Source organism: Protopterus annectens, chromosome 7.part0, assembly GCF_019279795.1.
Source record: "Protopterus annectens isolate FY-2018-M chromosome 7.part0, PAN1.0, whole genome shotgun sequence".
Lineage (NCBI taxonomy): Eukaryota > Metazoa > Chordata > Ceratodontiformes > Protopteridae > Protopterus > Protopterus annectens.
In genome coordinates this window covers 529601691-529616319 of record NC_056739.1, presented here as the reverse complement: position 1 = coordinate 529616319, position 14629 = coordinate 529601691, and positions in this window count along the sequence as shown.

Here is a 14629-nt window from a genome sequence, read left to right as displayed (position 1 = left end):
TTGCACCTGTTAAGAATGTCTGCACATGCAAATCGTGTCATCATAGCCACTCTCCCTGTGTCACCTTTACAAAGCTGTAAATCTCCACCCCTACTTCGTGTCAAACTCCCGAGCCCCTAAACATCTTTGTAGAGGTCTGTGTATTACATTCAAGTGTATACATGCAAAAGTCGAACCCTACCTCTGTTTATCTTGATAACCACTTGGTGTACAGCACTGTACATATAGTACTTGTGGCCTCTACTTCCTTCCTAGCCCTCGCTAATACCAAATTATAGTGTTTTGACAAACCATGAAGTATGTGTCACATCTAAACCACTCAACCTAGACACTACTGGCCTATAACTATGGTCTCCACTCTTCATAGGTGAAGTCCATAGCAAAGGTTGAGAAAGTTCAGACATGCCGAGAATGATTTTCCTGCTACAGGCACCACAAACCCATGGACAGCACCTGATAGAAAGAGAAGGTACCTGTCAATCTCTATGGGACTGCATGTGGGACACAGTTTTTTCCAGTCAGTAATGTCATGTTTGTGAGGAACCACCCAACACAGACTTATTGGAAGCATATTGACAACATGATGGAGTCTCTGAAGGCATGCAACATAGCAGCTGACAGGAGTACATCTAGTATCCTTACATGGAGAACATGAAGGTATGGCTATGATACTATGTGGAGTGGACACGGGTTATGAGAGTGTTCAAAGTGCACAGATCAAACAGTAAGACCAGCTAGGTCAGTAGCTATAACACATATGCTACATATAACACCTTTGTATATATGAACTTTAGGGAACAGATGCTGACCATAGACATAGGCAGTGGATGTATTGGAACTAAGCAAGTCTCACATGCAGACAAGCCAGGTTAGTAGATATAACACATATGCTATATTGTTTAGCAAAGACTATTTCTAGGGTGTGTGCACATGTTCCAGTTACGTTCTACAGTTGCTCAAAAACAAGGAAACAGTGACATAGATATATGTGTATTGTTTGTATGTGTATACTTGCCATTTACATGCACATTACAGGGCATCACATATTGCAGGGGCAGTTGTCATCATGCTGTGTATCAGAGTAGGGCAATGCTAGGGTGACAAGTGTAAATGCTGGACCAGGATGACATGCTGATGTCTGCATTTGCACTGGATATGATGATGATTCTGACATACAGATTGAGCCACAGTACTAGGGCACTTTGACATTGTCTTCCTCCTTTTTTGGTGGTCCTACACCCATTGTCCAGGATAGGACTGTTGCCAACACCTGCTCTACAGGATGCACAGCATAGGGGCTCACCTTCCCTCTCAAAGTGGGCCCTCTGTGACTAAGATCACTGATACTACACTTCTTGGGGCTACAGATGTGTTCCAGTGTGCTGCATCAGATGTTTGTGTGCTTGTGTTTATCCACCATCTGTCAGTGGTTCCCTGTAAGATTCAATGTTACATCCAATCCCAAATATGCAGGCAGTTCATGACATACACCATCAGATGTGCACAGCTGTAATTCATGCACAGTTTGGTGCTACACTTGCTGATTTAGAGATGACTGATGTGATGTAAGGCCAACATAAGAATGTGAAGCAGCAGTATCAATGCTTCCAGGAGGCAATGGAATCCAGAAATTATGTCTTGATAGGTTTCATGAGGACTATGTTGGCCCACATTACTGTCACGTTCACCTCTGTGTGGAGGATAGCAAGTGCCACCACAGTGTAATATCTATGAGTGGTGTAATAGCTAGGAGTGTGATCATACATGAGCTGGATGCCTTGAGAGGGTATCAAAAGGAACACAGTTTGCCATTGTATTTGTAGGTTTAACAAAATTATCTACCCATGAAGGGGGAGCCCAGATGAAGAGGTACTCAGGTGGGCCACCTCATCAGGAAACCATCTTCAAGTCACGATCCACAGTATTACTACATTAGTATCTCAGGAATGCTGTTGTCTTCCTCTACATGTCCACTACAGTGACTGCTGTGTATGGACACAAAGTAGCTCATCCAACAGGTTCAAAGAAAAACCTGTGACACTGATGTCATCACTCCAAATGACCCATGCCTCCACGTCTAGTGACTGTTATCTTCCTATCCCAAGGTTGAGTAAACAGTCATACAGACTTGTATATCTAGTGATCTTCACAAATGTAATAGCTCTGACTTGTACCACCATCCCTCATCTGTGCTGTAAGGGAAAATGCCTCATGTACAGTGACACTCAACAATGACCCATCCATGATAGTCTTTAACTAGCACTGCATGCATTATATTTGTTCTGTGTTACACTGCATTAGTTACTATTCATATCATGTCACATAGAGTTGAACTAGATGTTGGCACTTTGTCTGCATTCTGATTTACTTTGCACAGTGCTATGGGGAAGTCACAAGCTGGTGTCTGTTGGCAGCCCTGTTATTGCCTCTGATATATGTAGTGCAGGAGACTGCAGCAAGATTTGCTGTTGGAGGCATGGAGGTTGTTCAGGAATGATAGGCTCTGGAAGGGTCATCCTATAGTGCCCCAATACCCAGATATGTCTAGCAGTAGACACCTGCTTTAACAGGCCATACACTCACTCCTTTATGTTAGTATTTGGCCATACTCTGTAGATTCAATAGGGGCATCATCATACAGAGCTCTAGAGGGTATTATGTATAATCTGCAATGCAGGAGGAAAAAACATGGAGGGTGTGAGACATTCATGCATACTCTATGGCTGTAGACATTTGGTATACCAGTTTGTCTGTCCTTACCTACTAGTTGGCCATGTGAAATGCCTTTATGCAGGAAGCAGTAATACATATATGACTTGCATGTTGTATACAGAACCTTTGGCACTGCAGGGGTTCTGAAATGACACATTGGTTTTGATCCCCGATGCATTGCACATTACCTTGCATTTGATGAAATAGTAGCACTTCCTGTTGATGTATTGGTATCCTTCAACACAAGATGGAGTCATTGCCACATGTGGCAAAGTATGCTCACAGCACTTTGGAAAGGTGGGCAGTGTCACAAAAAACATGCGTGATGCTAGCCATCTCCCATGTTATGTTGATGTACTCATTTGCATGTGTGAGCAATTTATCAAGGAAAGTCTTTAATATTTTGCAGGCCAATGTCTGTGATATTCTCACTAAGTGCCCTGCTTGTCTCTGTAATATCGTTGCAGCTAAAGTAGTAAGGGCTACACATGCATTGGTATCCACATATATAGGAAGACCATGCATCCCTTCAGGTCCAGTTTTTGGGTCATATAGCTTAACCAACACAGATATAATGTCTTGGCCTTGGACCTGCTGGTCCATCAACTGATGAACTTATCCTGTGTTGGTACTGTTTTTGCTTGTGCAGCCTGCCACAAGGTTGCACTCCCAGGTAGTCACTAAAGGCAGTTATATATATGAATTGCTATTACACTACAGGTGTTACAGCTCTAAGAATTTATGCCAAATGAAGCTGTGACCATTTCTTTTTTGCCTTGAAGCTTGACATCTATGAATCAAGATCTGCTTTCAGAGATCCTCATTTGCATCTCATTATGCATTCTTTAGACACCTTTCCTTCTTTTGTGTGTCCATATGCACTCACTTGCGTACCCCTCTTTTTATACCTTTTAGCTTGCTGTCCTATGTAACACTACCATGTTATAAGAATTGCTATAACATTGTGTATTGTCACTTTCAGTGCCGCTCTATTCTGCATAATATACAAACTGACTGCAAACACTGGCCCTAGTAAGTCAAACAGTTATGTTATTTTAGAACAACACTGTTATGTCTGGTAATTTGTCATTATGCTTTCAGTTACGGAATTAATGTGCAATAACTTGCACAAGAACTAAAAAGGTAATAAGAGATCACCACTGCAATCTTCTAAAAATTTTAATTGAAGAGTGATTCAGTGATTCCAGAAGATCATAGCATTGTAGAAAATCTGTTCACTATAAGCACACAATTATTTTATTTTATCTTATCTTTCAGCCTGACAGGCTGTTACCCCTCTTACAATGATTACGTATACGCTGGACACAGGTGGGTCACATGTAATAGTCCTGCATATTCCATGGATTCTGTTTCTGATGCACATATACAATATCCTCTACTCCCATACATGACACCACATTCTACTTGCTTGTTTCTTTTCTGATGTCTCTATTCTATTTTGCTATTTTTAGCTATGCACTGTATAGCTGTAAGAGTGCCACGTTATATAGAATCTGTTGGTCAAAGTTCCTTTTCTGCCTGCTGCAGTGTTCAAGTCTTCTGCATGTGGTTTCCCTGTAATACTGTTTTGTCATATCACAATGTGTGTTTCTGTCTTTAGTATCAGCTCTGTTCAGTCTTTGTTCTGTCAGTGCATTTCTCTTATTTTGTTATTTGCAGTAGCACATCCCAAGAACTTGTGTTGTCAGACATGTGCACTGTTGTACTTTAAATTTGCTGTTGTCATGGTGCCTATGCACTACCCACGTGAAGTGTGTTTGCAAAGCTGCCACAGACTAATTTCTATATGTTACTGCTGTGTTTAGGCATCTAGGATTGCATAACCATCAACATTTCCTTATCTTTGTACCTGCATGTCTGCCTGACTGCTATGTGTTAGACATGCTGCTGTTAACCTAGGCTATCAGCCTGTCTTATGGTGATCGATTTCAGACATATGGGTTAAGAAGGCAATATTCAGAGATAGAACTTGTTGGTCATATGTTCCAAAATCTTAATCTTAGGTTCTTCTATACACTCAAGTAGCTTTGACAATATAGCTACTGTGTTAACAGAGGTACAACTTGTTGTAAACAAAATGGAATATTAATAATCATACTGTAAACAACTCATGCTAAAAATTTATTTTGGCTTTGATAAAAATGATTGAAACATATTTGAAAGTTACTAGTCATATGAGTTTCTTTTAATAAAATGGTTTTATTATAGGTTCATAGGTTCATACTAGGCTATCTGCCCTAGGGCATTTATAATCCTAGCCAGAGTATGTTTGGCTTTCGCCACCCATTTTAAATTAATTTTGCTATGCCCTTTTTCGAGGTTAGTATACTGTGCCTCTGTCTAACAGTGACACAGAAGTGATACCCGGGGTAAACCTACGATCTCCCATCCACTCATCAAGATTCCTCTTGAAAAGAGTCAATGAGGGACTCTGCCTAACCTGGACAGGGATTTTATTCCAGAGTGAAGGGAGCCTCTGGGTTATGAATCTGTCCCTCCAGCATGTCCTATTTATTTCAGTGCTGAGGTTCAAGTCTCTCGAGCGTGTAGCTCGATGGGATTTGGATTTTTTGAGGTGCAGCATGTCCCTTAATTCCGGGTTGGACATGGCCTTATACGTCAGGCACAGATCACCTCTGAGCAGGCAGTATGCCACTGAGTAGAGCTGGAGTTTCTTTAACTGGGCAGCATATGGCATCTGTTTGAGCCCTTTGATCCTCTTGGTGAGGTACTTTTGGGGTCTTTCCAGTTGTTGCAGGTGTTTGGTAAGGTACATCCCAAAAGGGGCATTGTACTCAATTATGGGCCTGATGAGGGATGAGTAAAGAGGCACGATGACCTCCCCTAATCTAGATGTGAATCCCTTCATGATTAGGTGGGCTATATAAAATGTTTTTCTAAACACTTTGGCCACGTGGTTGTCAAATGAGAGATTGCTATCAACTTGGGTCCCCAGGTCCCTAATTACTTCTTCTGTACTTAATGGATTACCACCTATGTGGTAATTTGTGGGCACTTTGTTTTTGCCAAAGGGGATGACTATACACTTTTTGGCGTTTAGCTTGAGGCCATGGCTCTGGCACCAGTTGTCTGTTTCTACAAGGCCCTTTTGGAGGATGCTTGTGTCAGCTGGAGAGTCGATTATGGTGCCCAGTTTGCAGTCATCTGCGAACTTGGTCAGCCACAGTCCTTCCGTGTTGGCCTGTACCTCCGAGAAATATATACCAAACAAGACAGGTCCCAGGACTGAGCCTTGTGGGACGCCACTTGTAACTGGTTTGGAGTCTGACATGGCTCCAGCAATTCTAACCATGTGGGTTCTGTCCTTGAGCCAGTTTGCAACCCATCTAGTGACATAGGGGTTTATATTTAAGCTGGTGAGCTTATCTATAATGCCCGAGTGGGGTATTGTATCGAAGGCTTTTGCGAGGTCCAGATAGGCTGTGTGGACCACCTTCCCTTCACAATGGCCTTGGTGACTGTTTCAAAGAAGTCAACCAGGTTTAAGAGGCAGGATCTGCCCTTAACAAAGCCAAACTGGGTAGGATCCAGTGTCTGTAGGTCCCCAATATCTTTATTTATGAGGTCCATGATGATCCTTTCCATAGCTTTGCAGACCAAGCTAGTCAGGCTTATGGAGCGATAGTTTCCAGGGTCCGTTGAGGCACCACCTTTGTGGAGAGGGACCACTGTTGCTGTACGCCACTCTTTGGGTACATATCCTGTAGTAAGGCTGAGATTGAACAGTAGTTTTATGTTTGGGTTTAGCTCTTCTTGAGTTCATGTAGGACGCAGCCTGGGACACCGCCTGGTCCCATTGATGCTGTGTTTTTGCTTTGAGAGGGCGGCTCCTACCTGAGCATCTGAGATGTCAGGGGGCAGCACTCTGCTGGGATAGATATTTGCCCTTTTGGTGGGGAGGGGGGGAGAAGTTTGCGCTGAACCTGTCAGCTAGGATGTTGGCAATGTCTGTGGGATTAGTGTATTTTTTTGTCATTTTGGACTAATTCTGAGCATATCTGGGAATTCCCACCCAGGTTCCTAACATAACTAAAGAAAGCCTTGTGATTATCCTTAGTGTCCTGTGCAATTTTTCTCTCGAAGCTGGCCTTTGACGATTTTATGAGTGCCCTTAGTTTCTTGCTAATACTGATCAGAGATGCCTTCCCTTTTTGGGATTTTGCTCTATCATGTAGTAGCTTCCTCCTTCTATTGTATAGTTTGTTTATGGCTGGGGTCCACCAGACAGGTCGTCTGCCTTTGGAGGATTGGGTCTTGGTTTTATTTGGGATTGCATGATCCATGCAGTCCTGAAGGTGTTCATAGAATGCATTTATAAAGGATTCTGCGGTCTGGGCCGTATTTTCCACAGGCCCGGGGGCTTTGAAGGATTCCACCTCGATTATGTACTGCAATAACTTCTTTCACAGTTTCTGTGCGTCCACTTATATGATAGTCATGTAAAAACAAAATAGATCGTATAGATTCAGCAATGCTGAATGAAGCACTCTTCAGCAGAAATTGTGATGAGATAAGAGTTTCACTAGACTGTCTTCATGGAGATGCATACAGCTGTGAAGTTTTGTGCGTGTACTAAGTTAAATTGTTGTAAGGCATGATATACTATAGTGTCTAGCTTTCCTTACTTGAAGTTAGAATATTATAAATGCACATTACTCCTTTGCAATGACTGAAAAACTGGTCTTTGCCATGAAAATACATTTTTTTAAAATATCAATTTCATCTGGGCTAATGTGCTAGGGTAGTTGTCAATAATGAAAGCTGCTCTTAGACAATCAGTCAACTACTTTTCTTCTGCCCATTTTGTGATTAAAATAAATATCTTTTGAAAAACTACAAAATGCGAATATTACAATAACAGCTTCAGTATGATTAGCATTGCATTAGGTTACCCCTGTAATCACTGCATGTCTGCAAACTGAATCAAGAATAAAGCTAAACAATCACTATTTCCACTTGTTAGTAATTACATGTTCATTCTTGTATGTGTCACATGCTAATGTACCCAGACAATGGAAAAGTTCACATCAGAAGAATATGGGTAATCTATTTTAAAATTTAAATTCTGATTTTGTATGCCAGAATAATTGTTACAGCTTCTTCTACCATCAGTTTGACACAACATAAAATCCAAGTTTTCACTCACTTACTAAGTAAATAAATAAAAAAAAACATTTTTCATGAGAGAACTTTGATGTTTAACCTGTGTGATTTTTAAAAGCTATTTTAGAAATTGTCTCAGAAATACTGGCAGCTGAAGTGCTATCGTCTAAGAAATGAATCAGGTTAGAATGGCCATCATTATTTAAATGTTATTCAAGTTCAAATATGTCACCTGCAGAAGTACATACGTTTCTCCAGTATTTCTAGTTATGAAAAATGAGCACATTGATTGAAGATAAAGAGTCATTAGTAAAGGGATGGAAAGAAAGATAAGGGCAGAACAGAAAAATAGTACCTACTAATTGTACTCTGATGTACAACAAAGAATGAAATGAGGTGAAACTAACGACAGTGCAACTCTGAGGCAACTTTAAAGTACAGATTCTCTACTACTGTAATTAAATGGGCTGTCCTGAAATATAAACTAACTTAAATCCTTATGCTGTGCACAGTTCTGGGAGCTCATTTTTTAAATCCATAAATCTTGTCTTATGGGAAATGATCACTCGGAGCATTTTTCAGTGTTACAATTATTATTTGTTATGCTGCCTCACAGTAAGAGGTTCTCCAGTTCGATCCTCGGCTGGGGTGCCTTCTGTGTGGAGTCTGCATGTCCTCCCTGTGGTCACGTGGGTTTCCTCTGGGTGCTCTGGTTTCCTCCCACATCCCAAAGACATGCTGTAGGTGGACTGCACACTCTAAATTGACCCTAGGTGTGAGTGTATGCATGTGTGTGCCTTCTGTGGAAGGTCGGGTGCCGGGCTGGCAACTCGACACTGTTAAACTCCACTGCCAATCATGAGCAGACAGGTGATTTGCTGTGGCGACCCCTAACCGGGAAAAAGCCGAAAGAAGAAGAAGAAGAAGACATGTATGTGGGATAGTACATGAGCAGGAGGTGAATGCTACACTTTCTTCCTTTTCTCCATTTTTTCTGGCAGCTAGCACACAAAGCAAAGCTCTGAGCTGTTAAAAGCCATTTCTTGTAGTCTAAGGTACAGTGTTTAGTTCCATCTTCCTCCATTTGCCTGATGCTTGAGTCTGAGTAAGTCACTCAATCAGACAGTGCTCCCAGGTCACCCATGAAAATGAACTCTTCAGTCAAGTGGACTTTCATTAACAAATGAAAAAATAAAAAAATAAAATGAATTGTCTGGTGGGACAATTTCCAGCTACCATGTAGAATAAATGGAAAATGTCTAGTATACAAACATATTAAAGTAACATTACCAGCAAATATAGAAGAATAACTATTGAGTGCATTTCAGCACCAAAAGCTTTGTATGTGGTCACAACAGCAATGATAAGCTATTAGCTATGAAGTCTGAGCAGCTTAAGATGGTAGAAATAAAAAAGTCTTTGTAATACAAATAAGCAAACTAGATTGCATTCTTTGCCAGTCATTTTCTTTTATGCACATAATGCAGTACCTAATATAAATGATTTGCATAGTATAGCATTATATGTGCCACTGTGGACTGTATCTCAGGTATTGGATGGTGCGACAAAAACAAATGAGTGAACTTGCTGTGTCAGTGTGATATAAATGGCACATCAAGGAAACAAGAGGTGCAAAAGCTCTGTTCTTCCTGCTCATGATAAATTTGACCGCCCCCAGCCAAAGTTTTTTTTATTGTTTTAACTTTAATTTTAATCTTATTTTATTAATTTAACTGTGTAAGCCCACTGGACCATTATGTTCATTTTCAAGGCTGAGCAAGAAGCATCTTCAGGGGAAACCTACAGTTTGCTAACATCCACTTAAACTTTACTCGGAATTTTTAACAGGAAGGTTATTGTGAAACTCAGATCAAAGTCTTGAGGGTTATAATTGGCTAAGTCAACAATGAGTGCTATGTTAGAGTAGGAAAACAGTAGGAAGGTGACTTTTATTTTTTTTATCACTTAGTTAATAAAAAAAAATCCATACATCCATTCACAACCCATATTTCCCATTTTTGCTCATAGAGTTGGGGTGTCACATCAACAATGGCAATCATCTAGTGCCGATGTTCACACTGCTGGGTGGCTAACCCTGCTGCGGTTGTTCTTTCATAGTGCACATGTGCACACCCACATCTCTGACCAATTTATCGTGTCAAATCCACCTACTGCATGATCTGGAGAAAACCCTCACTATCACAAGGGGGACATGCAGACTCTGCACAGAAGGCACCCCAGCCAAGTATCAAATATGAGAATTTTTTGTTGTGAGGCAACAATGATACCTGTTCTGCCACTGTGCATTCACACAATCTATAGGATCATAGGAAGTTACTAGGCTAATGGCCCTAGGGCACTTACAATTCTGGCCAAGTTATACCCTTATTTCCATGATCAGCACCTATTGTACCTGTCTAAGAGGGACACAGGTGGAACCAGCCAATCATCCAGATTGCGTTCGAAGAGGGCCAATAAGTTGCTCTGTTTGACATGAAGTGGGAGACTGTTCCAAAGGTGTGGTAACCTCTAGGAGACAAATTTGTCCTTCCAGCAGGTTCTATTAATGCCACATACCGGGTTCAGGCCTTTAGAACAAGTAACCCATGTACCATTTGACTTGCCAATATCCAGCATTTCCAATAAAGCAGGGTCAGAGATTGCCTTATATGCAAGGCAGAGATTATATCTGAGTAGTCTGTATGAAACAGAATAAAGTGACAGCGATTTCAGATGATCTACATAGGACAGATGCTGAAGACCTTAATTTTCCTTGTGATGAAACTTTGTGGTCTTTCCAATTGCTGCAGGTGCTTGGAAAGATACATACAAAAAGGGGCATTGTACTCAATTATTGGCCTGATGAGGGAAGAGTGCAGGGAGGTTATAACTTCTTTTTTTCTTGAGGCAATGTCTTCTATATTTATATCTATGTGTGTGCATGTATATGTATATAAGGTTCTGGGCTGGGGGGTCAAAGAAAAATGTTTTTGTGTGTTTTACAACCTTGTAAGTGCCACTGTTTTGAGTTACAACCTCCAATGTTTATGGATTGAATTACCTGTATGCTAATTAAGCAACATGCAATTATTCATGGTAAATCCCACAAGCTTACTCTTCACAGTCACACATTAGGCAAATGGAGGTTGGGAGAATCAAACTCATGACTATAGGAAGTAGCTCATTAAGAGTGCACAGCCTAAATTTTTGCACTACATGCCAAATGAGTGGCATAATGTTAAAACATAGTTTCCTTAAAGATGAATTTGACTTCATCTCTATTGTTGAACATAAATGTACAGGTTTTGCATTCATGCAGTGATTCTTATTATTCATATTAAACATGCTGAAACAGTTCCAAAAATGCATAACTACCTGGCTGGTCTGGTCTGAATAATTACAGACTGCCACAACTAATCCTTCAGGAAATCCTCCCATTTACGTCGCATGGCAACATCTCTGCGGTGAACATACAAAAGCATCTGGTGATTAACAACCTTTATTTCACTGCTTTGTGTGGGTCTTGTTCTTAAATAACATCTATTGAAGCATAGTTCAAGCTTTTTCTGTGCATTACCACAGGTATTGGTAATTCATTATCTGTTCCAACTTAAAGTATGTTTATAAGTAACAGGATAACAAATTTTGCTAACATTGGTGACTGATCATTCTATTTTTCATGAGGATTTAGTCATGTTTGCGGAAACACTGAAATGCCAACATATGGAGGCATATGTGCGACAGGAGAAAGTGGCTACATTTAATTTTTCCTGTCTGCCTGAGTTTTACTTCAGAGAGCTCTTTTTAATGCTGTTTGGCAAACAAACAACATTTTTTAACCCGTTCAATTCATTTAGCATTCTGATTGCCATATATAGTTGATTTTAATGCCTGGATGAAATTCAGTTTTAGGAGGAGGTATGTCAACCTACAAACTATAACTGCATGCATTGGAAAATATCAAACACAGCAAAACTATGACTTTAGAGATGGGACAATTACAGTGCAGGTACAAAACAGTGAAGTACCAACAGCTCTTATAATCAGGTTTAGCAGCCAAAGGAATACATTAGCTCTTTAATGCAGTTTGTATAGAACTAACCTCTGTTACTGCATGAAGCACTGTACTAAATTACAAAAATGATCACAAAATTGGATTTGAGCAGAAAAAGTCTCATGTTCCCTGCTTGACAATGAAATTGCTTCACCCCTTTGTCTTCCCAGCGCTTCACTGGAGGTGATTACACTATACCAAGAATCGTAGGTGATACATTCCTGCAGGTTACTGCAGCTATGAACAAGCAGAACTAGCTATGAATAGCTGAATATAGTAAACTGTCTGACATGCTCATCTGTAGTGTGTCTACTGTCATCTCCTGTGACCAAATGTTGAGTGGCATGGGTGATGGAAAACTATAGAGGAGTGAAATGTGTAGCTCTCCTCTATGAGTAAGAAGAGATTGTAGGGCTTCCGCCTAAAGAAGAGACAGAAGGCATCACTGGCAGAAGAAGGATGTTTTACAATATGAAATACTTTTGGAAAGAAGGGAGAGGTTATGCACCCAAACCTGACAAACTGGCATGGAGAGTAAAAGAAAGAACTCTTCCTACCCAAGGTATAGTACTGTCCAGTCCCAGTTACTTAGCTCATGGTCTGAATGGAGAGATGATAAATAAACAAACAAAGGAGAGTAGTATTGCTGGAAATGAATTTACCCACAAGTCTCGGTGAGTGCCTTCACGAGGTGGACTTTGTTTTCACAAAATCTCACCAAGATGACACTGATATATAGAGTGTATCTTATATGACATATATCATGGACAGAAGAAGGTTAAAAAATATAACAGAAAGCTGGGTGCACAAGACCCAGGATAAAAAAAGTGCCCAATCCTGGTTAGCACACTGGTACCAGGACTGGAAAAAATGACAGTGTAGAATCTTCAAGAGATGGAAACATGCCTACAATGATGTTAGGTCATTTTCAGGGGAAGGATGGCCCCGCTGTTGTAGAAAGAAGTAGTAGTCCAGAAATATCACAACTGATAGGCCAACAAAAAGGGCCATAAAGATGATAAAGTGGACTATTGAGGATAAGAAAGAAATTATGTATTGTTAATATTACGCAAGAAGCCCAAATTTCCAGACATAAGATATACAAAAAGATTAAGATCAAAATTAGAGAATAGAAAAATACAGGTGCAAAAAATCCTGTCAGAAGTTTCAAATAAAAACATGTCTTCATTAATGCAACAGATTTATGAAAGGCAATATAGACCAAGAAACCTTGGGTCATTTGGAAAAAGAAGTGACTGAGGAAGTGTGAAAATATAAAGCACAAAATCTAGGGATTTTTCAAAGGTATAAAACAGAAATTTGGACATGGGAAAGAAACAGAGATCCGATATGGTGGAATATTTATGCAAAGCAGAAAGCCAGACTAATCATTACTAAAAAAGCGACTCCAAGATATTTAAAGAGAAATACAGGCAAAGGCATCCATATATGGAAAATTTCACAATACAAAAAGTAAGACCAGAAAGAGAGAACATATAACAGAAGAAGCAGAAGTTAAAAAATAGAAGCTGAAGTTATAGAACACCTGCAAAGTGAACAATTTAGTGTAGATAATCTAACACATTTTATCACAGTATGATGGAACAATGAGTCTCCCAAGTAAAGAGAAACAGGAGGAGCAGGAGATGTGAAGAAGAAATATGGACATGAGAAAGAAAAAGAGATTTAATATGGTGCAATATTTATGCAAAGGAGAAAACAAAACTAATCGGTACAAAAAGAGCATCACCAAAGATATTTGAGGAGAAATATAGGAAAGGCATCTGGATATGAACTATTTTACAATACAAAAAAATAAGAAAACAAAGAGGAAAAGTGGAAAAGAGGATTAGAAATGGAGAAGTTAAAGAAATAGAAACTGAGGTTATGGACTTCCTGTGAAGTGAAGGATTTAGTGCTGACAAACTAACTCTGATAATATCACTGCAGGATAGACAAATGGATCACCAAATTAGGGAGAAACCATTCGAGTGGGATCTGATCAGTTGCCATATGAAGATAATTTAGAACTTTCCATGGGAAACAGGTAAAAAAAGCTTAGGTGGAACTGCACAGCAAGAGAACGAATAGGAAACTCTGGTAATTCTGATTCAGTCAATGTTGTGAAGTGATAGGCCAGTGAGTTCCCATATTAAAGACTAATGGATGACACAGGTTGAAACTGAAGAGAATGTGGCACATGAAGATGTTTTGGAACTTTCTGTAGAATGGCTGCAGGAAATGGAGAACAAAGAATGTGCCCTCAGTTTAGAAGAAAATGATCTAAGAGAAAAGTTGCTTGATTTAATGGAGATGGACAGACGTATTAAAATCAATGAAAGAAATAGACTACGGAAAGTCAATAAAACCTCAAAAGTTAGAACTTTAATAAAACAAGTGAACACAATAATTAGGGTCTATGTCAGATAAATGAAAATACAGTCGGCAGGATTCACGAAGGCTTACACGGAGTTCAAGAGTAGTGTAAGCCTCCGTGTAAGCCTCCCGATCCAGGAACAGCCCAAACCTCCGTGTAAGAGACAGCTAACACGTCTCTTACACGGACTGGTCGTGGAAATGCTCAATACCTCATTTACAGCTCAAAGATATGCAAATGAGGTATTTGAACGATCCAAGAAGCCTAAACCAGTCCGTGTAACGGACGTGTTAGCTGCAGAAATGTACTCAGCTGACAACTGAGTACATTTCTGCAAAATT